The following is a 27,542-nucleotide window of genomic DNA, read 5'->3' on the forward strand; positions in this document are numbered from 1 at the left end:
GTGCACAAAAACACCCAGGTCCCTCTGCACTTCCCCATCTCCCAATCTATTGCCATTTAGATAATAATCTACCCTCCTGTTTTTACCCCCAAAGTGGATAACCTCGCATTTATCCACATTATAGTGCATCTGCCACGTATCCGCCCATTCCCCCAACCTGTCCAAATCGCACTGTAGCCTCCTGACATCCTCATCAGAGCCCACCCCTCCTCCTAGTTTAGTGTCGTCAGCGAATTTGGAAATATTGCATCCAATTCCCTGATCCAGATCATTTATATATATTGTGAACAGCTGGGGTCCCAGGACAGATCCTTGCGGCACCCCGCTGGTCACTGCCTGCCACTCCGAAAACGAGCCGTTTATTCCAACTCTCTGTTTTCTATCCGCCAGCCAGTTCTCTATCCACGTTAATACTTTGCCCCCAATCCCATGAGCCTTAATTTTGCATGATAATCTTTTGTGTGGAACCTTATCGAAGGCTTTCTGGAAGTCAAGGTACACCACATCCACTGGCTCTCCCCCATCTATTTTACCAGTTACTTCCTCAAAAAATTCCAGCAGATTAGTCAAACACGATTTACCCTTTGTAAATCCATGTTGACTCTGTCCGATCCTTTCCCCATTTGTCAAGTGCTCCGCTATTTTATCCTTAATAATGGACTCTAGCATTTTGCCCACAACCGATGTAAGGCTTACTGGTCTATAATTCCCTGCTTTCTCTCTACCCCCCTTTTTAAATATTGGGGTAACATTAGCTACCCTCCAATCCACGGGTACTGTTCCCGAGTCAATGGAGTTCCGGAAGATGATCCTTAGAGCATCTGCTATCTCCAGGGCCACCTCCTTAAGTACCCTAGGATGTAGTTTATCAGGCCCCGGGGATTTGTCGGCCTTCAGTCCCCTCAACTTACCCAACACCATATCCCTAGAGATACTAATTTCTGTCAGCTCCTCCCTCTCATTAGTCCCTATGTTTGCCGATATTCCTGGGAGGTTATTTGTGTCCTCCTTTGTGAATACAGAACCAAAGTATGAGTTTAATTGGTCTGCCATTTCCTTATTCTCCATTATATATTCTCCCGAATCGGACTGCAAGGGACCGACTTGGGATTTTACCAGTCTTTTCCTCCTGATATACTGATAAAAGCTTTTGCAGTCTGTCTTTATGTTTGCTGCAAGTTTACTTTCGTATTCTATTTTCCCCTTCCTGATTAATCCCTTTGTCCTCTTTTGCTGTATCCTGTACTGCCCCCAATCTTCCAGTCTGGTGCTTTTTTTTGCCAGTTGATATGCCCTTTTTTTTTATTTTATGCTGTCCCTAATTTCCCTCGTTATCCACGGTTGAGTCACCTTTTTAGGTTTATTTTTATGCCAAACCGGTATAAACATGTTCTGGAATTCTTCCATTCTATCTTTGAATGCTTGCCATTGTCTCTCCACTGTCAATCCCCCCAGAAACACCACCCAATCAATCTTACCCAATTCCCGTCTCATACCCTCGTAATTCCCTTTATTTAAGTTCTGGACCTTAGTCTCTGATTCAATTTCCTCACTCTCCATCTCGACTGAGAGCACGATCATATTATGATCGCTCTGACCCAAGGGGCCTCGTACAAGAAGATTGCTGATAAGTCCCTTCTCATTGCACAATACCCAGTCCAAAACGGCCTGATCTCGAGTCGGCTCCTCGACATATTGGTCCAGATAACCATCCCGAAAACATTCCAGGAATTCCTCCTCCTCAGAATTTTTACTAATTTGGGTAGTCCAATCAATATGTAAATTAAAGTCACCCATGATGACAGCTGTGCTCTTATCGCACGCTTCTCTAATTTCCCTTTTTATGCCTTCCCTCACCTCCATATTACTATTTGGAGGCCTATATATCACACCCACTAACGTTTTCCTCCCCTTGCTATTTCTCATTTCTACCCATACAGATTCCGTTTCATCCGAGTTAATATCCTTCCTTTCCATTGCATTAATCCCCTCCTTTACCAGCAATGCTACCCCACCTCCCCTACCTTTTTGCCGATCCTTCCTAAATATTGTATATCCCTGGATGTTAAGTTCCCAGCCTTGCCCACCCTGCAGCCACGTTTCTGTAATCCCAATCAAATCATACTTGTTTACCTCTATTTCCACAACTAATTCATCCACCTTGTTCCTAATGCTTCTAGCATTAAGATACAAAGCCTTCAGGCTTGCTTTTTTCACACTCTCATTATGAATTAGTTTGGCCCTTTGTGTTTCTCTCCTTTGCTTGGGGGGTAAGGAGGAGGGGGGAATAATGGGGGGTAAGGAGGTCAGGAACTTGGGGGAGGGGGAGGTCAGGAAAAATATGCTGTTAAAACCACAGTTACAGCTACTCCAACAAGGCCTAACATTTAATAGGGTACTAAACAGCGATATTAACTTGTAAATACTCAAATTTTCCTCCGTTTCACGGATTTCCCTGGTTACACTGATTGCCGGCTATGGGTGTATGTGGGGCCTGGTGGGGGCACAGCACAGCCAGTGTCGGAACAGTGAATCACTGACCACAACTTCAGGATCTCCGTGTTAGATCTGCAGGCGTACATTCTGAAGTCGCGGTCAGTTACAAAGGGGTAAAAATGTTGAACACTGTTAGTTCGACATTAACAGCTCCACTTATAGCAAGTTATACAACACAAAGAAGTTAAAAAGTTAAATGTCCAAGATCAAGGCTAACTAATGACAGGCGTCATTAGATTCATTCCTACTACAATATCTGGCCCAAAATAGCTGAACCAGAGGTCTTCAAATGGCCCCGTGGAGCCACCATCAGAAAGGTAAGTATTGAAAAAAATACCCACCTGAATGTGGAAGCGACAGTAGCAGGAATGCCCCAGGCTCACTACCCCAATCACTGCCCCTCCCTCTCCCCATCACTGCCCCCTCCCTCTCCCCATCACTGCCCCCTCCCTCTCCCCATCACTGCCCCCTCCCTCTCCCCATCACTGCCCCCTCCCTCTCCCAATCAATGCCCCCTCCCTCTCCACATCACTGCCCCCTCCCTCTCCCCATCACTGCCCCCTCCCTCTCCCCATCACTGCCCCCTCCCTCTCCCCATCACTGCCCCCTCCCTCTCCCCATCACTGCCCCCTCCCTCTCCCCATCACTGCCCCCTCCCTCTCCCCATCACTGCCCCCTCCCTCTCCCCATCACTGCCCCTCCCTCTCCCCATCACTGCCCCCTCCCTCTCCCCATCACTGCCCCTCCCTCTCCCATCACTGCCCCCTCCCTCTCCCCATCAGTGCCCCTCCCTCTCCCCATCACTGCCCCCTCCCTCTCCCCATCACTGCCCCCTCCCTCTCCCCATCACTGCCCCTCCCTCTCCCCATCACTGCCCCTCCCTCTCCCCATCACTGCCCCTCCCTCTCCCCATCACTGCCCCCTCCCTCTCCCCATCACTGCCCCCTCCCTCTCCCCATCACTGCCCCCTCCCTCTCCCCATCACTGCCCCCTCCCTCTCCAGACCACTGCCCCACCCTCTCACTGCCCCCTCCCTCTCCCCATCACTGCCCCCTCCCTCTCCCGATCACTGCCCCACCCTCTCACTGCCCCCTCCCTCTCCCGATCACTGCCCCTCCCTCTCCCGATCACTGCCCCCTCCTTCTCCCCATCACTGCCCCCTCCCTCTCCCCATCACTGCCCCTCCCTCTCCCCATCACTGCCCCTCCCTCTCCCCATCACTGCCCCTCCCTCTCCCCATCACTGCCCCTCCCTCTCCCGATCACTGCCCCTCCCTCTCCCGATCACTGCCCCTCCCTCTCCCGATCACTGTCCCTCCCTCTCCCGATCACTAACCCCTCCCTCCAAATCGCATCCCCCGAACCCAGGACATACCCGGGAATGCACAGATGGTTCATGCAGCTCGGCAGTCAAATTCAAATTTCAAATTCAAATCGCTTTATTGGCATGACAAGTTACATCTTATGTTGCCAAAGCATCAGAAAACATTCATGTTTGTTCACAAAAATACAGATCTATCCATACAGTGTATAAACAGATATATCCCTGAGTGTATAAATATACTTTCATATAATTTATATATACTCTTATCTTATCTTTAGTGGTTGTCCCTCTGTTTATGGCAAGCTGTAACATAGTGTGCCGCTAGTGTTATGCAACTTCTCTCTTCCCCTAGTAGGTATGGGAGTTTTTGGTCGTCATTCAATTTTCTGAATTCCGGGTATATTTTTGTAAATTTTGGGTAGAAATTCTCCCTTATGCCCTGATATTTTCTACAAGCTGTGAGGAAGTGCATCTCTGTCTCCACCATTCCCTGACTGCAGCGAGAGCATATCCTGTCCTCTCTTGGTAGCCGGGTCTGCCTGTGTCTACCTTTTTCGATCGCCAGGTTATGTTCACTAAGTCTGTACATTGTCAGGATTTTTCTCAGTTTGCTGTCCTTTACCATGGTCAGGTAGTCAGCTATGTTGTATTGTCTGTTTAGGGCCAAGTAGCAATTGAGTTTGCTTTGGGTTTTTGTTGTTTCTGCCCAATATGTCAGATATTTTTCCTTTTGCTTAGCGACGATTGTGTTGGGTCGAATTCTTTGTGTTACGCTGTCACTGTCCTGGGGCTGGTTATTGTTAGTAGTGTTAGTAGTTACTTCACTGAGTTCCAGGACTAGTTGACTGAGGGTATTCTTCTTTATGGTCAGCTCTTGGCATTTCAGGGCGTCGTAGTGATAGCATTGGGGATTGCTCATTTGTAGGTGATTCCAAAATTTGGTGGCTCTTTTTTGGATAGTGATTATTAATGGATATTGGCCCAGTTCCGCCCTGCATGCATTGTTTACTGTTTTCCTTCGAGTCCGGAGGATACTTTTACAGAATTCTGCATGTAGGATCTCAATTGGGTGTTTGTCCCATTTTGCAAATTCTTGTTGTGTTAGCGGCCCCCATACCTCACTGCCATAGAGTGCAATTGGTTCAATTACTGATTTGAAAATGTTTAGCCAAATGCTAATTGGGATTTCTATTTGGATTGATTTTTTAATGGCATAGAAAGCCCTTCTTGCTTTCTCTTTCAGTTCATTCACAGCCAGTTTGAAGTTCCCCGTAGAACTGATTTTCAAGCCCAAGTATGTGTAGTTAGTGGTTTGTTCAATTTTGGTTGTTCCTAGTGTGAAATTTATTTTGGGTCCCTGATGTCTGGATCTTTGCTGGAACACAAGGACTTTGGTTTTTTGGGGATTTATTGTCAGGGCCCAAGTCTGGAAGTACGACTCCAGCAGATCCAGGTTCTGCTGTAGACCCTCCTTAGTTGGTGACAGCAGAACCAGGTCGTCTGCATAGAGGAGGAATTTAACCTTGGATTCATATAGGGTGAGGCCGGGTGCTGTAGATTGTTCAAGTAGTTTTGCCAATTCATTTATGTAAATATTAAAGAGTGTCGGTGAGATTGGCGAGCCCTGCGTCACCCCCCGCCCCTGTGGGAAGTATTTTGTTTGTTTGTCTCCAATTTTAATTGCACATTTGTTGTTTGTATACATTGATTTAATTACATCATATGTTTTTCCCCCTACCCCGCTTTCGATAAGTTTCAGGAATAAACCGTCATGCCAGATGGAGTCGAAAGCCTTCTGGAAATCTATAAAGCATGCGTAGATTTTGCTTTTGTTATGGTGAACGTGTTTGTCAATTAGGGTCTGTAGGGTGAAGATATGATCTGATGTTTTATAGTTTGGCAGGAATCCAATTTGGCTTTTACTCAAGACATTGTGCTCCTCAAGGAAGTTTATAAGTCTTTTGTTTATGATGCTACAGAATACCTTCCCCAGGTTACTGTTTACACAGATGCCTCGATAGTTATTTGGGTCGGCTTTGTCCCCACTTTTGTATATGGGCGTTATGAGTCCTTTGTTCCAGATATCAGGGAAGTAACCGACACTCAGAACCAAGTTGAAGAGTTTTAGGATAGCCAGTTTCATTTTGTCGTCTGTGTGTTTAATCATCTCGTTTAGTACGCCGTCTGTCCCGCAAGCTTTTCCTGGTCACAGGTCCTTGAGTTTTTCAAAAAGTTCTTTTTCTGTTATTATGGAGTCTAGCGGGTTTTGGTTATCTTTTATGGCCATTTCTAGCTTTTCCAGTTTTTTGCATATTTGGTGTTGCTCTGGCCTTAGTGTGTTTTTCTGGTATAATTTTTCAAAGTGGTTTTCCCATGTGTCCCCATTTTGAATGGCCAAGTCGTCGTGTTGTTTTTTGTGTAGTGTATTCAAGTTGTCCCAGAAACAATTGGAATCAATGGATTCCTCCATGTAGCTGAGTGTATTCTTAATATATTGCTCTTTTTTGGTTCTGAGTGTGTTTCTGTATTGTGTTAGTGTCTGACAATAAGTAAGGCGTAATTCCTCGTTTTCTGGATGTCTGTGTTTTTGGTTTGATATTTTTCTAAGTTTTTTCCTCATGTTATGGCAATCTGTGTCAAACCATTTTTCATAGTTTTTTGTTTTGGGTTTGTTCTTGCGAGCTTTCAAGTTTGCACTTGTTGCCAAATTATCAAAAATATTGTTTAGGTTATTTACTGCCCGGTTTACGCCTTCTTTATTGTGAGTGTATATGTTATCCAGAAAGGTGTCCAAGAGAGCTTGAGTTGATGCATTGCTAATTGTTTTCTGGTATTTTTCCGTGTCATTTTTGGCCCATCTGTACGATTTTTTGGTGTTGTACAGTTTACTGGGTTGTGTTTCTATGTTGTTTGTTTCTGTCTTTTTGAGATACATAGTAATTTGACTGTGGTCTGACAGTGTTGTTTGTGGTTTGACTGTGAATGCTCTGAAAGTGGATGGGTCCAAATCTGTAATCATATAGTCTACTGTGCTGCAGCCAAGAGGTGAGCAATAGGTCGATCTTCCTAGGAGGTCTCCTATGAACCTACCATTGACAATGTACAGACCCAGGCTTCGACATAGCTGTAGGAGCTGTTTTCCGTTGGTATTTGTCTGTTTGTCGCAGTTATGCCTGTATGGAAGGGAAGGGATATCAAAGTGGTTATTCCCGAATACGTAATTGTTTCCCTGATTATTGGTGAAGTCTGGTTCTTTGCCCATTCTTGAATTGAGGTCCCCACAGATCAACATGTTCCCCTGGGCCTGGTATTAGATAATTTCCCCCTCTATGTTGGAGAAGGTGTCCTCTTTAAAGTACGGGGAATCCATTGGGGGGATATAAAGTGCGCAAATGTAAACATCTTGGGTGTTAGAGATAATCTCCCTCTCAATTTTGAGCCACATGTGGTTTTCGCCCTTTTTTATAAATTTGATGTAATTCTTAAGTTCTGTTTTAAACCAGATCAGTATGCCTCCGGAGTCTCTGCCTTGGGTTACTCTTGGTAATTTATTGGAGGGGACCACCAGCTCAGTGTACCCTTGGGGACAGCCAGTGTGTCCTTTTCCTTTATACCAAGTTTCCTGTAAAATGATAATATCTAGATCTTTAGTTTCATCTATGAACTCTGGGGTCCTACTCTTCACGTCGAGCACCGAAGAGCGTAGACCTTGGATATTCCAGGTCGAAATATATAAGGATTTCATGTTAAGTTTGATCTTTTACTATGATAGGTTAAAGAGTGGTACGTGTTTGTCGTGTCTAAGTGTGGGAAAAAAAGATCATCTCAGTTGTCTATAAAAGTTAATTCTATTTGGTTACAGTTCTTTCTATTAATTAGTCCTTGATCTATAAGGCGGAAGTAGATGCTGCTGCACATCTGCTTATTGTCTCTTAATGGATTGTCTCTGTCTGAGGTATTGCGTACGTCCTGTGCATCTCTCCCTCTGTCTGGCTGGGAGCGGTCCTGTTCCCCTGTGGGACAGGAGTGGTGCAGGTCTGATATTGTTGTTGTGCATGGGGATCCTCTCTGGTCTCGGTTGGTGTGGTGGTGGTCTTTGTAGTGGTCCTGATATGTACCCCGCTGATCTCTGGTGGTCGGGGGGGGGGTCCTCTTGGAGTCTGGGTATGGACCCGGTTAAAAGCGACGTCCTTCAGGGCTTTAGCAAAGATCGATATTCTTTTCCTTTGGATGTGGACGTGGTCGTAAAGACATTCCTCATCGAGGGTGGGGTGTTGGGCCAGGTGCACGTTGTGTTTTGATTCGCAGTCTCTTGCTATGCTGGCATTTATCTCATGAATTGTGTTGTTGTTGAAGTCTGTTCTCGGCAATATTGTGGAAACAGTGATTCTAGTGTTTGGAAATGTACTGCTTGCCTTCCTAATCACTGCTCTGAGCGATGTTGCTACCTCTTTCTGTTGGGCCTTTAGGTCATTTGTGCCCGTGTGTATTATTATGTGTTGGGGGGAGCCTAATCGGGTTTTGGTCAGCCATCCCATGGCTCTGTCTGTTGTTGGGCACCAGATCTTTTCTACTTTACTTCTGGGGAAGAGCTTTTTCTCCCATAGAAATTTCCCATTTGAGTCTATGAGTATTACGATGTCAGCCTTGTTTGTGTTTACTGTCTGGTGGCTTTCGCCTGGACTCATAGTGTGTGTGTTGGGCTGGGGTGTCTGGTGTGTGCGTTCCTCTTGTGAGCGGCTCGCTTGTGGTTCCACGGTGGTGGGGGAAGATTGAGATTCAGTATGCTGGTCGGTCTGTGTGGCACCCCTTGTATTGTGTGTCTGCTGCTGTTGTTCCGTGTGGGAGTGCAGCCGTTCCGTCGGGCTCTGTCTTGTCTTATCTCTATCCTCTGGTTGCTGGCCTAATGGTGTTATCTCTCCTCTATGGCTCTCTTCATTTTCCTGCAGCTCTTTCACCCGATTCCCAAGTAGATTCACCTGGTTCTCAAGTAGATTCAGCTCTCTCTTGTGTCTCTCCCTCTCTTGCTTTTGTTCGTGATTCATTTTAAGGAACTCCTCTCTAAGTTTAACCATCTCTATCTCTAATTGATTAAATTTATCTTTTAGTTGTATCTGGCTGTGTGATCCCGGGGTATGTGTCTGGTCGACCCTGGAAGGCTCACTCACTTCCTGGCTATGCTGCTCTTCTCTTGGTGAGCTGGGAATGGTAGGGGGACTGTGTGTGGCTTCCTCCCTGGTAGTTATGCTGGTGTTTGTCAGTTGTATCATGTGGCTGTGGGTCCCCGGGGTTAGTGTCTGGTTTGAGCTGTGTGGCTCATTCACCTCCTGGCCAGGCTGATTTCCTCCTGGTAAGTTGTCAATGTTGAGGGGAGTGCGGGTCGCTTTTCCCCTGTTAGCCACTCTGGGGCTGTTCCTTCCCCTCTCAGTTATTCCTTTCAGTGTCTTGAAGGCCATTGCAAAGTTGTCGAGGTTGCCTTGCACTAATATTGTTCCAGTATCGTACACGTTGACAGTCGTGGTTGCCCTGTCTCCTGGTGTGTTAATTTTCATTTTGGACCCATTAGCGGTTTTTTCTAGCTTAACACTGGTACAGTGTGATTTTATTGCTGTGATCCACGCCACTGGCTGATCTGAGTAGAAAATGAGGTTACATTTTGTCCCAGTGTTGTACCAGTCAGCAAAAAGAGTTTCTGGTTTTTCTCTCATCTGCTCATGCTTGATCGATTTTATAGCATTTTTTGTGGTGTTGGGGGGAATCTGGAAGCAGTTGCTCTCAGTGTCCTTCGGGGGCTGTTGTGGGTCTTCTGATTCGCTCATTATTGGTAGTGTAGAGAAAGTATTGTTGATCTTAGAATAAGCTTTTCTGGGGCCCCGGGTTTGGTGTTTCCCTCTCCCTGTTCGCAACCTTTCCCGGTCCCCCTCTCCGACCCCGTGGTCCCTGGGCCTCGGCTCCTGGGTTCACCCTTCCCAGGTCTGAGTCTGTGAGCCGCTGTTTCCCGGTGCCTTCGGGCTGTTCCCCTCCCCCTCAGAGGTCTCTGGGCCTCTGTCTCGGCCTGGCTCCTCGGACCTTTCCCTGGCTTCAGTCTCCCTCCCTGGGCCCTGTACTCACAGTCTTGGTTGGGAGCCTTCTGGTTGCTCCCCTTCTCCTCAGAGGTCTCTATTTGAAATCTCATAGACCTGAAACGTTTACTCTGTTTCTGTCTCCACAGATGCCGCCTGACCTGCTCAGTATTTCCAGCATTGTCTGATATTATTTCAGATTTCCAGCTTCCACAGTATTTTGTTTTTGTATTTGAAACTGAAGTAATTCTGTGCATTGAATATTATTTCAATGGGCCTGCCCATGTGTGGCAGGAAATCCAATGGGCGGTGAAATAGGTGGACTGCGCCCAGAGCCACATTTCCACTCACCCCAGCTGTGTCCATTCATTGCCAGAGGGAGGGTGGAAGGTCCCAGCCCAGGGATTTGATGCTAAACTACACTGGTTTATATATTGCATCCCCAGATAATCTTACCAGTGTCAACTGAGCCGAGAGTAACTTAATCGTGCCAACTGTTTTTGTATAAATCCGTTAGGCTTTGCCAAATTTGAGTTTCTCACACCACTGTTTAATTTTATCTAATATTTCAGTTATTTCAATCTGTAAACCTCTGGTCTGTGTGATAATATCTGCTATTTATAGAGAGTTTAGTAGTGTAGGAGGAGACTAGATTGAATTCAGTCAGTAAATTACTGCCACTGAGGTATCTGTTAGTGCCCCAGATGTGCGCTGCTGTGAGGAGCAAATGGAAAAACGTGACAGCATCTGGATCGTAAGAGGAAACATCTGTTTTCAGCAGGGTGTCGGATCAGACCCTGGAACAGGTTCATTCAGCCCGCGGACTTGCCCTCAGAGGCGGACTGACTATCGGGAAATGTCCCCGAGTGTCCCCCGGACCCTCCACCGATGAATTTGGACTCTGGGTCTTTCTAAAGCCAGTCTGTCCCGGGGCTCTGAGGCGTTTCCCGAGCTCCCCCCTCCCCGCTCTCCAGCCGCCTTCACTCACTCTGCAGCGCTCCTCTGCTCTGCAGTGAAACCCCGATTAAAATGAGACGGAGCTGATAAGCTGAGGGTTGGAACTGACTATTGACCAGGTCATTGTCACTGGACACGCCCCCTCACTGAGTGACAGGCTCTCCGGCCAATCCACTTCCCCCGCGAGAGACCCGCCCCCTCGCTGAGTGACAGGCTCTCCGGCCAATCCGCTTCCCCCTGGAGAGACCCGCCCCCTCACTGAGTGACAGGCTCTCCGGCCAATCCGCTTCCCCCGGGAGAGACCCGCCCCCTCACTGAGTGACAGGCTCTCCGGCCAATGACCAGGTCATTGTCACTGGACACGGGCTCTTCTATTTCAGCCTGTGAATCGCACGCAGACGGGTCGCGGAACAGACTCAGGAATTGGTCATTGACGGAACCTTCATGCGGTTCCTTCTGAGAGCGAGTGAAGCTGGCGGGCCTTGGGGAAGTGTGGCCAATGGCCGCGGTGGGAAAGCAGCTCGAGTGAGCCGGACCGCGGGAATTCACCCGAGACACGGCCATGGAGCGCCACCTTCCGGCTGTGGAGCCACATTACAGGCAGCGAGCTCACCGGCTTCCTGCAGTTCTGACCAAGGCTCATCGACCTGAAACTCGGTTTCTCTCCCTTCACATGCTGCCTGACCTGCTGAGGATTTCCAGCATTTCCTGTGTTTATTCCTGCAGTTCACACCTCATTCTGGACTTAGCTGGACTTTTTCAACTACCGCCCAAAAACCAATTTATTCCCCAGAATTCGTTCATTGATTTATTTTGTTGGTAATGAATTCGCATCCAACCAGCGATCACGTGGTTTTAGAGCAGTCTCGCCATCTTTATTACATTCATTAATCTAACAATACAAACAAAGCGAACGAAAAGAACAAAAATGTTGCCGGACAAAAACTCTAAAGCAGGAAGTTCAGGCGCTGCTTACTGGTCTGTCAGGAGCAAGATACCCGTGGATGTAGTGGAAGAAAGTTCACGGGCACTGTTGTTGGCCACACATTGAGATCCGGATCTTACTCAGGCCAACAGAGGCAGGTAAAGAAGAGAGGAAAGGAGCATCAATCACACAGCGGCATGGAGTTTCCCAGCAGAACCAGGGTGTATTCCAGCAGATGCATGAAGCACACAGCAGAGGCAATCAGCATCCCAGCAGAAGCAGGGTGCTCACATCAGAGCCAAGACGTGTCCCAGCACAGGCAGGGAGGTAAAGAAATGAAACAAAGGTGCTCTCTTCTTCTGTATCTGCTCGAAGCAGTTTACATTTCCGTATTAGCAGAGACCTGGTGTGAACAATAATATAAAAACAGAATCTACTAATACAATAAACCTGAATTGGAAAAGGTGTTTCAGGTGTATAACGCCTCATCACGAGTTCTGATGAAAAGATTCACATTCAAACCATCAATCGGCTCTTTTCTCTTTACAGATACTGACTGGTCTGCCATGCACTGCCGGCACTTTGTGTTTTATATCCGGGAGGAACTGTTTGCCAGTGAGCCCCATCAGCTGGGAACAGATGTGTGGCACTGGAGGGGCGGGGGGAAAGGGGGCAACTGAATTTGCCACACTACATTGACAGAGCTTACTCATGAAAAAAATAAGTTGAAAACCACAATATTTCTCAATGCACTGAGGGCTGTAAAAGAGATTTCACTCCAGCTTATGGGGCAGCACAGCTCAGGCTGGGAGATCACCATGTGTGGAGTGCAGCGAGCACCGTGGCACAGTGAGCTGAGCACCAGCATAGCCAATCGCTTTTTTATAATGTGGCTTTCTTTGTAGAAGTCCCTCAAACCTCAATTTCCTCGCTTCTTCTCCTGAAGGCACTGACTCCAGTCTCGGGAACAGCAGAGCTGAGCTCAGTTGTGTCCTCACCTGATGGCCACGTCCAGTGGGAGGAGTCACTGGAGAGCACCCAGGCTGGGGCTCTTTTCTCCACATAAGAGACGACTGAGGGATGATGTCGCTTTTAACAGTTCTTTAGAATAATTTCTCCGTGACTACACAAAGCACTCTGGGTCCAGGTATATTGTGTATCAGTAAAACAGGTTTATTATGCATTAAACATCCAGTACAAAGAAGTAATACTTAACAAGAAGATAGTCACAGTCTGTTCATCGAACCCCGGCATTCCTCCGAGTGACTGTGGCGCTAATTACATTACATGGACATTACATTAAACCTACCTCTTTGACCAAGCTCAGTGTCAAATTTGGTTTGATAGTTTGATAGTCCAAAGATGTGCGGGTTAGGTTGATTGGCTATGATAAATTGACCCTTAGTGTTAGGGGGATTAAATATGTGGGGTTACGGGGATAGGGTGGGATATGTGTTGGTGTAGAGGTTACAGGGATCGGGTGGGATATGTGTCGGTGCAGGCTCGATGGGCCGAAATGGCCTCTATCTGCACTGTGGGGTTTCTGTGATTCTGTGAACATTCCTGTGAAGCACCTTGGGTCATTTTACTATGTTTAAGGTGCTATATAAATGCAATTTGTTGTTGTTTGATTCAAATCCAGGACCAAGGGGTGAAGTAACGGTCTGACACATACCTAGGGCGCTGCCTCGGATAATCCAGTAACTAGTTTCCATTCACTTTTGACCAAAGTATCTCCCAGGCACCCTCTGGAAATAAATTTCATGTCTTCAGCAACCACTTCAGAGATTTTTTAACTGATTAATCTCCTCTCTGTACTCGGAATACAGGCCCAGATTTTGGAATTCCGCTCTCCTGACACACAGCAAGAGCCCATATTGGGAAATTCCACAATCCCAACCTGTGCTTTTTTGAACATTGGACAAACCGGGAATGCGGATTTTCCCGACAGGGACTCTAGGCTCGTGTTTATTTTCCATTCTTTTTTCTGATCCCATCGTCTTTCAGTTCTGAAGGAAGGTCCTGCCTGAATTGTCTGATCTGCCGAGTGTTTCAGCATTTGCTGTTTTTGATATTTCCTCAGTACCGGATTCCACCAGCAGGTGGTGATACTGCACTGTAAAACTTTACAGCGCTTTGTACAGCTCGCCATCACCATCTCCTGGCTGAAAGTGGCACTACAATCAACTGCGAGGGAACGTCAAACACTCTGGGGTGAATTTTCACTTTTACCACAGCAAGCGTTAGCGGATCGGCCGCCCGTTTTACAGCCCGCACCGCAGTAAAAGTGAACATTCAGCCCGTTAAACCGAAGATTTGCAAACTGCCCGTCATCTTGAAGAGAGATAGTTTGTGTATTTCTCATCACTAATGGTGCTGATGAACTGAGGAATGTCCTCATTTTGAGAGCACAACTTATACCTGCTTTTTAATGTAAAGGAGTGGGGCAGTGATGAGAAAGGACTGGGATGGAGTTGCTGTCGGTTTTACTTTTTATTTTAGTCTTTGTGTCAGCCAGTGGCTCAGTTGGTCGCACTCTCGCTTCCTGAGTCAGAAAGTTGTGGGTTCAAGTCTCACTCCAGAGACATGAGCACAACAATCTAGGCTGACACTCCAGTGCAGTACTGAGCGAGCGCCGCACTGTCGGAGGGGTCTTTTCGATGAGACCGTAAACCGAGGCCCTGTCTGCTCTCTCAGGTGGATGTAAAGGATCCCAAGGCACTATTTCAAAGAAGAATTCTGAGGAAGGGTCATCGACCTGAAACGTTAACTCTGTTTCTCTCTCCACAGATGCTGCCTGACCTGCTGAGTATTTCCAGCATTTTCTGTTTTTATTTCAGATTTCCAGCATCCGCAGTATTTTGCTTCTGTGTTTGAGTTTTTCCCGGTGTCTTGTCCAATATTTATCCCTCAATTAGTGTAACAAGAAACAGATTATCTGGTCATTATCACATTGCTGTCTGTGGGAGCTTGCTGTGCGCAGATTGGCTGCCGCGTTTCCCACATTACAACAGTGACTACACTCCAAAAAGTACTTCATTGGCTGTAAAGCGCTTTGGGAAGCCCTGTGGTCGTGAAAGGCGCTATAGAAAGGCAAGTCTTTCTTTCTTCTTCTGACATTTTATATTTTTATTGGTTGTATTTACAGTCTCATTGGGATTTTACAATGTGTAATTTGGAAATTACACTTTTCAACTCCTGACCCCTGACCTCTGCTCCTGACCCGAATGGCGCGGGGTCAAATCACTGTGAGGTCATGGATGATGCGGGCCGGCCCGTGGCCCCGCCCCTTTTACAGACCCGGATCGGAGCCGGAGCAGATTCTCAGCCACTTGTTCACATCCCAAGTCCAGAAGAAAGGATAAAGTTTCCCCGTGAATTTATTCCCAGTGAAGGTGTGGAGATGGGACTTGGTGTCCGCGCTGTAAAATGAAACTGTCCCGGACTCATAACTGAGATAAACTCCCACCTTCCCGGGGATCGGACCGGCGGGGAGACGGGATTGAGGGGAGGAGTTTACATTAAAATCATCATCAAACCGCTCGATGGTCCAGACTCCAGTCTCCGGGCTCAGTGTGACCTCTCCCTTCCTCTCCACAGACTCTGCGGCTACTCCCAGACTCCAGACCCGATTCCCCGCCACCTCCACCTCCCAGTAATGTCTCCCCGATGTGAATCCCTCCGAACCCAGCACACAGGCCCAGGCTGTAAACCTCTTCCCGGTGTCAGGGAGATTCCTCTCGGTCTCGGTCCGTCTCACACTCTTCAGATCCTCAGACACCTCGAGCTCTGGATTCGCTGTTTCCACATCCAGGGTCACAGAGACTGGGAGAAAAAGCAGAGAATTAGAGAGATTCACCCGGGATTAGAGAGAGACTGGCCGGGGATCGGGGGGAGACTGGCCGGGGATCGGGGGGAGAGACTGGCCGGGGATCGGGGGGAGAGACTGGCCGGGGATCGGGGGGAGAGACTGGCCGGGGATCGGGGGGAAGAGACTGGCCGGGGATCGGGGGGAAGAGACTGGCCGGGGATCAGGGGGAGAGACTGGCCGGGGATCGGGGGGAGAGACTGGCCGGGGATCGGGGGAGAGACTGGCCGGGGATCGGGGGGAAGAGACTGGCCGGGGATCGGGGGGAAGAGACTGGCCGGGGATCGGGAGGAAGAGACTGGCCGGGGATCGGGGGGAAGAGACTGGCCGGGGATCGGGGGGAAGAGACTGGCCGGGGATCGGGGGGAAGAGACTGGCCGGGGATCGGGGGGAAGAGACTGGCCGGGGATCGGGGGGAAGAGACTGGCCGGGGATCGGGGGGAAGAGACTGGCCGGGGATCGGGGGGAAGAGACTGGCCGGGGATCGGGGGGAGAGACTGGCCGGGGATCGGGGGGAAGAGACTGGCCGGGGATCAGGGGGAGACTGGCCGGGGATCGGGGAGTGACTGGCCGGGGATCGAGGAGAGACTGGCCGGGGATCGAGGAGAGACTGGCCGGGGATCGGGGAGAGACTGCCCGGGGATCGGGGGGAGAGACTGGCCGGGGATCGGGGAGAGACTGGCCGGAGATCGGGAGGGGAGACTGGCCGGGGATCGGGGGGAGACTGGCCGGGGATCGGGGGAGAGACTCGCCGGCGATCGGGGAGAGACTGGCCGGGGATCGGGGGGAGACTGGCCGGGGATCGGGGGAGGGACTGGCCGGGGATCGGGGGGTGGAGAGACTGCCCGGGGATCGGGGAGAGACTGCCCGGGGACCGGGCTGAGAGACTGGCCGGGGATCGGGGAGAGAGACTGGCCGGAGATCGGGAGGGGAGACTGGCCGGTGATCGGGGGGAGAGACTGGCCGGGGATCAGGGAGAGACTGGCCGGGGATCGGGGGGAGACTGGCCGGGGATCGGGGGGAGAGACTGGCCGGGGATCGGGGAGAGACTGGCCGGGGATCGGGGGGAGAGACTGGTCGGGGATCGGGGGGAGAGACTGGCCGGGGATCGGGGAGAGACTGGCCGGGGATCGGGGGGTAGACTGGCCGGTGATCGGGGGGAGAGACTGGCCGGGGATCAGGGGGAGAGACTGGCCGGGGATCGGGGGGAGAGACTGGCCGGGGATCGGGGAGAGAGACTGGCCGGGGATCGGGGGAGATGCTCTCCCCAAGATCCCCCTTTCTGACTGATTTTTTTGTTTTTCAACTCGAGAAAAGAGCCGCCCTGAGGGGAGGAAACGAGGATCTGACAACAGCAGAAAACACCGGGACTTCCAGGGAGGGAGGTCACAGCTTCTGAAAATGTCAAACATTACACCCGCCTCCGCACTGTGGGATTCTGTGGGGATATAAATAGTAAAATGAACAAAAGCTGGAACTGGAGCCTCAATGTACAACTAAATACTGTTCCCAGTTTAATGCACCACAAACTGGGGTTAAATACCTGGGGGTTGAACACATTCCATACTCCTTACCAGATTACTCACTGAGGAAAGTCACTCTGTGGGACTGGGTGTATATGGGTAGATGTGTGTGTGTGTGTTCCTCAAAGTAGATAAGTCCCCGGTCTGGATGGGATGCATCCTATGTTACTGGGGGAAGGGGAGAAATTGTGGAGGTTCTGGCCACAATCTTCCAATGCTCCTTAGATCTGGGGGCGGTGCCAGAGGACCGGAGGATTGCAAATGTTACACCGCTCTTTTAAAAAGGGGAGAGGGCTAAACCTGGCAACTACAGGCCAGTCAGCCTAACGTCGGTGGTGGGGAAAGTTGTAGAGACAATAATCTGGGACAAAATTAATCAGCATTTAGGACAGTATGGTCGAGAAAATGAAGGTCAGCACAGATTTGTTAAAGGCAGATCGTGTTTGACTAATGTGATCGAGTTCTTTAATGAAGTAACGAGGAGAGTTGATGAAGGTAGTGAGGTGGATGTGGTGTACATAGACTTTCATAACAAGGTACCACATAAGGGACTTGTAATGAAGGATATTAGCTCTGATGATGTGGAATCTGTATGGGTAGAATTGAGAAATACTAAGGGGCAGAAAACGTTAGTGGGAGTGGTATATAGACCTCCAAACAGTAAGGTGGAGGTTGGGGATGGCATTAAAAGGGAAATTAAAGAAGCGTGCAATAAGGGCACAGCAGTCATCATGGGTGACTTTAATCTACATATAGATTGGGCTAACCAAATTAGTAACAATACTGTGGAGGAGGAATTCCTGGAGTGTTTACGGGATGGTTTCCTGGACCAATATGTCGAGGAACCAACCAGAGATCAGGCCATCTTAGACTGGGTTTTATGTAACGAAAAAGGATTAATTAGCAATCTTGTACGAGGCCCCTTGGGTCGGAGCGATCATAATATGATCGAATTCTTCATTAAGATGGAGAATGAAGTAGTTGACTCAGAAACTAGGGTCCTCAATTTAAATAAAGGAAACTACGATGGTCTGAGGAGCGAGTTGGGTAGGATTCATTGGGGAATGGCACACAAAGGGTTGACAGTGGATAGGCAATGGCAAACATTCAAAGACCGAATGGATGAACTACAGAAGTTGTTCATCCCAGTTTGGCATAAAAATAAAACAAAAAAGGTGACTCAACCGTGGCTAACAAGGGAAATTAGGGATAGCATAAGATCCAAGGAGAGGACATATAAATTGGCCAGAAAAAGCAATAATCCTGAGGATTGGGAGCAGTTTAGGATTCAACAAAGGAGGACAAAGGGATTAATTAAGAAAGGGAAAATAGAATATGAGAGTAAGCTTTCAGGGAACATAAAAACTGACTGTAAAAGCTTTTATAGATATGTGAAGAGAAAAAGATTAGTGAAGTCAAGCGTAGGTCCCTTGCAGTCAGAATCGGGGGAATTTATAATGGGGAGCAAAGAAATGGCTGACCAACTAAATACATATTTTGGTTCTGTCTTCACAAAGGAGGGCACAAATAACCTCCCAGAGATGTCAGGGAACATAGGGTCTGATGAAAGGGTGGAACTGAAAGAAATCAGTATTTGTAGGGAAATGGTGTTAGGAAAATTGATGGGACTGAAGGCCGATAAGTCCCCAGGGCCTGATAATCTACATCCCAGGGTACTTAAGGAAGTGGCCCTAGAAATAGTAGAGGCATTGCTGGTCATCTTCCAGAACTCGATAGACTCTGGAACAGTACCCATGGATTGGAGGGTAGCTAATGTTACCCCACTATTCAAAAAAGGTGGCAGAGAAAAAGCGGGGAATTATAGACCGGTAAGCCTGACATCGGTCGGGGGAAAATGCCAGAGTCCATTATAAAAGATGTAATAGCAGAGCACTTGGAAAGCAGTGACAGGATCGGACAAAGTCAGCATGGATTTACAAAAGGTAAATCATGCTTGACTACTCTACTGGAATTTTTTGAGGATGTAACTGGTAAAATAGATAAGGGAGAACCAGTGGATGTGGTGTATTTGGACTTTCAGAAGGCTTTCGATAAGGTCCCGCATAAGAGATTAGCGTGCAAAATTAAGGCACATGGGATTGGGGGCAAGGTATTGACTTGGATAGAGAACTGGTTGGCGGACAGAAAGCAAAGAGTTGGAATAAACGGGTCGTTTTCCGAGTGGCAGGCAGTGACTAGTGGGGTACCGCAAGGATCGGTCCTAGGGCCCCAGCTGTTCACAATATATATTAATGATCTGGACGAGGGAATTGGATGTAATATCTCCAAATTTGCAGACGACACAAAGCTGGGTGGGAGGGTATGCTGTGAGGAGGATGTCATGAAACTCCAGTACGATTTGGACAGGTTAGGTGATTGGGCAGAAACATGGCAAATGCACTATAATGTGGATAAATGTGAGGTTATCCACTTTGGTAGCAAAAAAGGAAGGCAGATTATTATTTGAATGGCAATAGATTGGGAGAAGGGGAAGTGCAAAGAGACCTGGGTGTTCTTATGCACCAGTCGCTGAAGGTAAGCATGCAGGTGCAGCAGGCGGTTAAGAAGGCAAATGGTATGTTGGCCTTCGTAGCGAGAGGGTTTGAGTACAGGAACAAGGATGTCTTGCTGCAGTTGTACATGGCCTTGGTGAGACCGCACATTGAGTATTGTGTGCAGTTTTGGTCGCCTTATCTGAGGAAGGACGTTCTTGCCATGGAGGGAGTGCAGCGAAGATTCACCAGGCTGATACCTGGGATGGCAGGAATGACGTATGAAGAGAGATTGTGTCGATTGGGCTTATACTCACTGGAGTTTAGAAGATTGAGAGGGAATCTCATCGAAACCTATAAAATTCTGTCAGGCCTGGACAGACTAGATGCAGGAAGGATGTTTCTGATGGCCGGGGAGTCCAGAACCAGGGGTCACAGTCTAAGGATAAGGGGTAAGCCATTTAGGACAGAAATGAGGAGGAATTTCTTCACCCAGAGAGTGGTGAACCTGTGGAATTCTCTGCCACAGAGGGCGGTGGAGGCCAATTCATTAAATATATTCAAGAAAGAGTTGGATATATTTCTTAAGGCTAAAGGGATCAAGGGATATGGGGAGAAGGCAGGGACAGGGTACTGAATTTGGATGATCAGCCATGATCTCATTGAATGGCGGAGCAGGCTCGAGGGGCCGAATGGCCGACTCCTGCTCCTATCTTCTATGTTTCTATTGTTATCAAAATTAAAGCCCACAGGATTAAAGGGCAGAAAGTAGCGAGTAGTGGTGAATGGTTGTTTTTCGGACTGGAGGGAAGTATACAGTGGTGATCCCTGGGTCCTTATTAGGACCACTGCTCCTTTTGATATCTATTAATGACCTGGACTTGGGTATACAAGGCATCAATTCAAAGTTTTCAGATGATATGAAACTCGTAAATGTTGTAAATATTGAGGAGGATAGTAACAGACTTCAGAAGGACATAGACAGGCTGGTGAAACGGTCAGACAAATGATAGACAAGATTTAATGCAGAGAAGTGTTGTGATATTTTGGTAGGAAGAATGAGGAGAGGCAATATGATCTCAATGGTACAATTTTAAAGGTGTGCAGGAACAAAGAGACCCCTGGGGGTGTATGTACATAAATCTTTGAAAGTGGCAGGACAAGTTGAGAAGGCTGTTAAAATAATATGGGATCCTTGGCTTTATTAATACAGGAATAGAGTACAAAAGCAAGGAGGTTATGCAGAACCTTTATAAAACACTGGTTAGGCCTCAGCTGGAGGATTGTGTTCAATTCTGGGCACTGCACTTTAGGAAGGATGTCAAGGCCTTGGACAGGGTGCAGGAGAAATTTAGTAGAATGGTACCAGGGATGAGGGACTTCAGTTATGTGGATAGACTGGAGAAACTGGGGTTGTTCGCCTTAGAGCAGAGAAGACTAAGTGAAGATTTGACAGACGTGTTCAAAATCATGAATGATTTTGATCGAGTAAATAATTAGAAACTGTTTCGAATGGCAGAAGGGTTGGTAACCAGAGGACACAGATTGAAGGTGATTGTCCAAAGAACCAGAGGCGACATGAGGAAACATTTTTTACACAGCGAGTTGTTGTGATCTGGAATGCGCTGCCTGAAAGGGCGGTGGAAGCAGATTCAATAGTAACCTTCCAAAGAGTATTGGATAAATAATTCAAGGGAAAAAATGACAAGGCTGTGGGGAATGAGCAGGGGACTGGGATTAATAGGATAGCTCTACCAAAGATGGGCCGAATGGCCTCCTTTTGTTCTGTATCATTCTATGGTCACAAAAAATAAGCATTTTATTAATAGTGTCCAGACCTCCACCACGCTTAATCTGAATTAAATTCACTGAAAATGACTTTAAAACTGTATTGAACCATTTACTAGTTTCACTGGTGTACACTAGTGAATTTCTGTATAAATTAAAAATGGTTTCAATTTGAAGAGCTTCCTCAAACGGGTACAATCAGCGGAAACTCGCCAGGCTCATTATCCCGATCTGGCGGCGGGGCCAGTTTTATGGGTGGGGTCGATAAATGGAACAACACCCAAAAGCTCAGAGGGACTTGGACTTCGAGCTTCGAGCAGCGTAAGGAGATGAGAGCTACACACTTACAACTGTTCCTGATAAGTCCTCCAGTGAGTATCTGTCTGTCCCAGTGTAAGAATCCTGAGAAATCCCCATTTCACATTCCCACTAGCTAACATGGACGAAATGAAATAAACATTATTAGTTGTAGGTTTAGGTTGGTATTATGTAACTGTTAGTCAATGTTCGCCGATTCTTGAATAATCATGTTTATAAACCAGTGTAATATGCCTTGGATAGACCCGGTTAGATTTTAAAATGGAAGAAAGAGGCCTTGGGCCTGCTTGACCAAATATTAAAGGTGCAGACTTTAACAAGCCTTGTTAGCAAAGCGACAGTCAGTCTGTGAGAAAAGCTGAGAGAATTAATGGAATTCCAGAGACTGAGATACGAGGCAGGGACTGTAAGATTGTTATGAATTACATGTTCGTTGTTTATTTTGAATTCTTGTTTTAATATCTTATAACCAATAATATCTTATAATCGTCAGTAAGAGATCCATAATCGTGTGTAAGGATTAAATGTAGAAGTTTGTAATCATCAACTGTATGCAATGATAACCTGAATGATGTGTAACATGTAACCCTTTTTCTTATGCTTAAAAGTCTGTGAGGAAGCTGTAACCAGACAGCCTGGGGTGAGAAAGAGATTTCCACGGTCGAATAGACTGCAGTTAGCCTGGGAACCAAGGTCAGGTGCAGTTACCATTGTGCTGAAATGTTAGAACATCCGCAGTGAATTATAAAAACAAAGGCCAACAGCAAAGGGCCGTATCTCAACCTGTGGAGACATATTCCTTTAGTATTGCCATAAATACCACAGATAAAACCGCTTGGACCACCCAGCATTGATATCGGTACCGGCTACGGACATGACAATGGCACACCCAGCCCAGTCGATCCTGCAAAGTCCTCCTCACGAACAGTTGGGGACTTGTGCCAATATTGGGAGAGCTGTTCCACAGACAAGTCAAGCAACAGCCTGACATACTCATACTCACAGAATCATACCTTTCAGCCACTGTCCCAAACTCCATCACCATCCCTGGGTAGATCCTGTCCCACCGGCAGGACAGACCCACCAGGAGTGGCGGCACAGTGGTATACAGTCGGGAAGGAGCGGTCCTGGGAGTCCTCAATATTGACTCCGGATCTCATGAAGTCTCATGGCTTTAGGTAAAGCAAGGTCAAGGAAACCTCCTGCTGATTAACACCTACCGCCCTCCCTCAGCTGATGAATCTGTTCTCCTCCATGTTGAACACCACTTGGAAGAAGCACTGAGAGTAGCAAGGGCACAGAATGTACTCTGGGTGGAGGACTTCAATGTCCATCACCAAGAATGCCTCGGTAGCACCTCTACTGACCGAGCTGGCCAAGTCCTTAAGGACATAGCTGCCAGTCTGGGCCTGTGACAGGTGGTGAGAACCAACATGAGGGAAAAACCTAATTGACCTCGTCCTCACCAATCTACCTGTCGCAGATGCAGTCCATGCCCGCATGCAACAAGACCTGGACGATGTTCAGGCTTGGGCTGATAAATGGCAGGTAACTTTCGTGCCACGGAAGTGCCAGGCAATGACTATCTCCAACAAGCGAGATTCTAAACACCGCCCCTTGACATTCAATGGCATTACCATCACCGAATCCCCCACCATCAACATCCTGGGGGGGTCACCATTCACCAGAAACTTAACTGGACCAGCCACATAAATACTGTGGCAACAAGAGCAGGTCAGAGGCTAGGTATTCTGCAGCGAGTGTCTCACCTCCTGACTCCCCAAAGCCTTTCTACCATCTACAAGGCACAAGTAAGGAGTGTGATGGAATACTCTCCACTTGCCTGGAGGACTGCAGCTCAGTAACACTCAAGAAGCTCGACACCATACAGGACAAAGCAGCCCATTTGATTGGCACCCCCTCTAACACTTTAAACATTCACTCCCCCAACCAAGGACTGAATCGGTTAAAGAAGGCGGCTCACCACCAGCTTCTCAATGGCAATTAGGGATGGGCAATAAATGCCGCCATTGCCAGCAACGCACACATCCCATAAAAATGATTTTTTAAAAATTCAGCGAAGGCTATTGGCCCTGTCAACATCCCGGCTGTCGTGCTAAAGACTTGTGCTCCAGAACTAGCCGTGCCTTTAGCCAAACTGTTCCATTACAGCTACAACACTGGCATCTATCCGACAATGTCGAAAACTGCCCCGGTAATTCTTGTCCACAAAAAGCAGGACAACTCCAACCCGGCCAATTACCGCCCTATTAGTCTACTCTCAATTATCAGCAAAGTGATGGAAGGTGTCATCGACAGTGCGATCAAGCAGCACTTACTTACCAATAACCTGCTCACTGATGCCCAGTTTGAGTTCCGCCAGGACCACTCGGCTCCAGACCTCATTACACCCTTGGTCCACACATGGACAAGGGAGCTGAATTCCAGAGGTGAGGTGAGAGTGACTGCCCTTGACATCAAGGCAGCATTTGGCCGAGTGTGGCATCAAGGAGGCCTAGTATAACTGAAGTCAATGAGAATCGGGGGGAAAACTCTCAACTGGCTGGAGTCATAACTAGCACAAAGGAAGATGGTTGTGGTTGTTGGAAGTCAATCATCACAGCCCCAGGATGTCGCTGCAGGAGATCGTCAGGGCATCTGCAGCTCCTTCATCAATGACCTTCCCTCCATCATAAGGTCAGAAATGTGGATGTTCGCTGATATTCACAGCGATGATGCACAGTATTCAGTGCCAATCGCAACTCCTCAGATAATGAAGCAGTCCATGCCTGCATGCAGCAAGACCTGGACGACATTTAGGCTTGGGCTGATAAGTGGCAGGTAACATTCGCGCCACACAAGTGCCAGACAATGACTATCTCCAACAAGCGAGAGTCTAACCACCGCCCCTTGACATTCAATGTCATTACCATCGCCGAATCCCCCCTGCATCAAAACCTGAGTGCCACCCTTGACCAGAAGCTTAACTGGACCAGCCACATAAATACTGTGGCAACAAGTTAGAGGCTGGGTATTCTGCGGCAAGTGTCTCATCTCCTGACTCCCCAAAGCCTTTCCAGCATCTATCGGGTGTGTGATGGAATACTCTCCACTTGCCTGGATGAGTGCAGCTCCAACAACACTCAAGTAGCTCGACACCATCCAGGACAAAGCAGCCTGCTTGATTGGAACCCCATCCACCACCTTAAACATTCACTCCCTCAACCATCAGCGTACCGTGGCTGCAGTGTGTGCCATATGAAAGATGCACTGGAGCAATTCACCAAGGCTTATTCGGCAGCACCTCGCAAATTCGCGACCTCTGCCACCTAGAAGGACAAGGGCAGCAGGCGCATGCGAACACCACCACCTCCAAGTTACCACCCATGTCACACACCATCCTGACTTGGAAGTATATTGCCGTTTCTTCATCGTCACTGGGTCAAAATCCTGGAACTCCTGACCGAACAGCACTGTGGGAGTACCTTCACCCCACGGACTGCAACAGTTCAAAAGGCGGCTCACCACCACCTTCTCAAGGGCAATTAGGGATGGGCAATAAATGCTGGCCTTGCCAGCGATGCCCACATTGCATAAGAGAAATTTAAAAAGAGTCTTGATGGTCAGAAACAGATGATGTAAGAGTGTCATCAGACCAAAAGCCTGAGTAAGCCAGGGTGATACCAACGTGGCATCTTTATGATTGGATTTTTGGTTTGGGTGTCAGTCAATCATTGGTTCAGGAGGGCTCCATAGGTTTTGAATGAGAGTATGGGTATAAGAAGGAGTTCTTAACGGCCTCAAATTGTAGAAGATTCCAGGAGTAGAAGATTCCAGGAGTAGAAGATTCCAGGAGTAGGAGATTCCAGGAGTAGAAGATTCCAGGAGTAGAAGATTCCAGGAGTAGGAGATTCCAGGAGTAGAAGATTCCAGGAGTAGAAGATTCCAGGAGTAGGCGATTCCAGGAGTAGAAGATTCCAGGAGTAGGAGATTCCAGGAGTAGAAGATTCCAGGAGTAGGGGATTCCAGGAGTAGAAGATTCCAGGAGTAGAAGATTCCAGGAGTGGGAGATTCCTGGAGCGGGAGATTCCAGGAGTAGGGGATTCCAGGAGTAGAAGATTCCAGGAGTAGAAGATTCCAGGAGTAGAAGATTCCAGGAGTAGGAGATTCCAGGAGTAGAAGATTCCAGGAGTAGGGGATTCCAGGAGTAGAAGATTCCAGGAGTAGAAGATTCCAGGAGTAGGAGATTCCAGGAGTAGAAGATTCCAGGAGTAGGAGATTCCAGGAGTAGGAGATTCCAGGAGTAGAAGATTCCAGGAGTAGAAGATTCCAGGAGTAGAAGATTCCAGGAGTAGAAGATTCCAGGAGTAGGAGATTCCAGGAGTAGAAGATTCCAGGAGTAGAAGATTCCAGGAGTAGAAGATTCCAGGAGTAGGGGATTCCAGGAGTAGGAGATTCCAGGAGTAGAAGATTCCAGGAGCAGAAGATTCCAGGAGTAGGAGATTCCAGGAGTAGGAGATTCCAGGAGTAGAAGATTCCAGGAGTAGAAGATTCCAGGAGTAGGAGATTTCTGGAGTAGGAGATTCCAGGAGTAGGAGATTCCAGGAGTAGGAGATTCCAGGAGTAGGAGATTCCAGGAGTAGGAGATTCCAGGAGTAGGAGATTCCAGGAGTAGAAGATTCCTGGAGTAGGAGATTCCAGGAGTAGGAGATTCCAGGAGTAGGAGATTCCAGGAGTAGGAGATTCCAGGAGTAGGAGATTCCAGGAGTAGGAGATTCCAGGAGTAGGAGATTCCAGGAGTAGAAGATTCCTGGAGTAGGAGATTCCAGGAGTAGGAGATTCCAGGAGTAGAAGATTCCTGGAGTAGGAGATTCCAGGAGTAGGAGATTCCAGGAGTAGAAGATTCCAGGAGTAGAAGATTCCAGGAGTAGGAGATTCCAGGAGTAGAAGATTCCTGGAGTAGGAGATTCCAGGAGTAGGAGATTCCAGGAGTAGGAGATTCCAGGAGTAGGAGATTCCAGGAGTAGAAGATTCCAGGAGTAGGAGATTCCTGGAGTAGGAGATTCCAGGAGTAGGAGATTCCAGGAGTAGAAGATTCCAGGAGTAGAAGATTCCAGGAGTAGAAGATTCCTGGAGTAGGAGATTCCAGGAGTAGGAGATTCCTGGAGTAGGAGATTCCAGGAGTAGAAGATTCCAGGAGTAGAAGATTCCAGGAGTAGGAGATTCCAGGAGTAGGAGATTCCAGGAGTAGAAGATTCCAGGAGTAGGAGATTCCAGGAGTAGGAGATTTCTGGAGTAGGAGATTCCAGGAGTAGGAGATTCCAGGAGTAGGAGATTCCAGGAGTAGGAGATTCCAGCAGTAGGAGATTCCAGGAGTAGGAGATTCCAGGAGTAGGAGATTCCAGGAGTAGGAGATTCCAGGAGTAGGAGATTCCAGGAGTAGGAGATTCCAGGAGTAGGAGATTCCAGGAGCAGGAGATTCCAGGAGTAGGAGATTCCAGGAGTAGAAGATTCCAGGAGTAGGAGATTTCTGGAGTAGAAGATTCCAGGAGTAGGAGATTTCTGGAGTAGGAGATTCCAGGAGTAGGAGATTTCTGGAGTAGGAGATTCCAGGAGTAGGAGATTCCAGGAGTAGGAGATTCCAGGAGTAGGAGATTCCAGGAGTAGGAGATTCCAGGAGTAGAAGATTCCAGGAGTAGGAGATTCCAGGAGTAGGAGATTCCAGGAGTAGGAGATTCCAGGAGTTGGAGATTCCAGGAGTTGGAGATTCCAGGAGTAGGAGATTCCAGG

At 47.9% G+C, this 27,542-nt stretch overlaps 1 protein-coding gene and 1 pseudogene across 2 annotated transcripts in view; one reads left to right on the forward strand and one right to left on the reverse strand.

The window, feature by feature from the left end:
• Positions 1 to 27,542, forward strand: part of LOC147096328 (E3 ubiquitin-protein ligase TRIM69-like) — a 240,911-nt gene that overhangs the window by 180,345 nt on the left and 33,024 nt on the right.
• Positions 12,967 to 27,542, reverse strand: part of LOC147096333 (zinc-binding protein A33-like) — a 37,441-nt pseudogene continuing 22,865 nt past the window's right edge. The window contains exon 6 of the transcript XR_015074599.1: positions 12,967 to 15,588. The product of XR_015074599.1 is annotated as a zinc-binding protein A33-like (transcript). The remainder of the gene's footprint in view (positions 15,589 to 27,542) is intronic.

Source organism: Somniosus microcephalus, unplaced genomic scaffold, assembly GCF_052327205.1.
Source record: "Somniosus microcephalus isolate GS21.2 unplaced genomic scaffold, FLI_Smic_1.0 unresolved_chr1, whole genome shotgun sequence".
Taxonomy (NCBI): domain Eukaryota; kingdom Metazoa; phylum Chordata; class Chondrichthyes; order Squaliformes; family Somniosidae; genus Somniosus; species Somniosus microcephalus.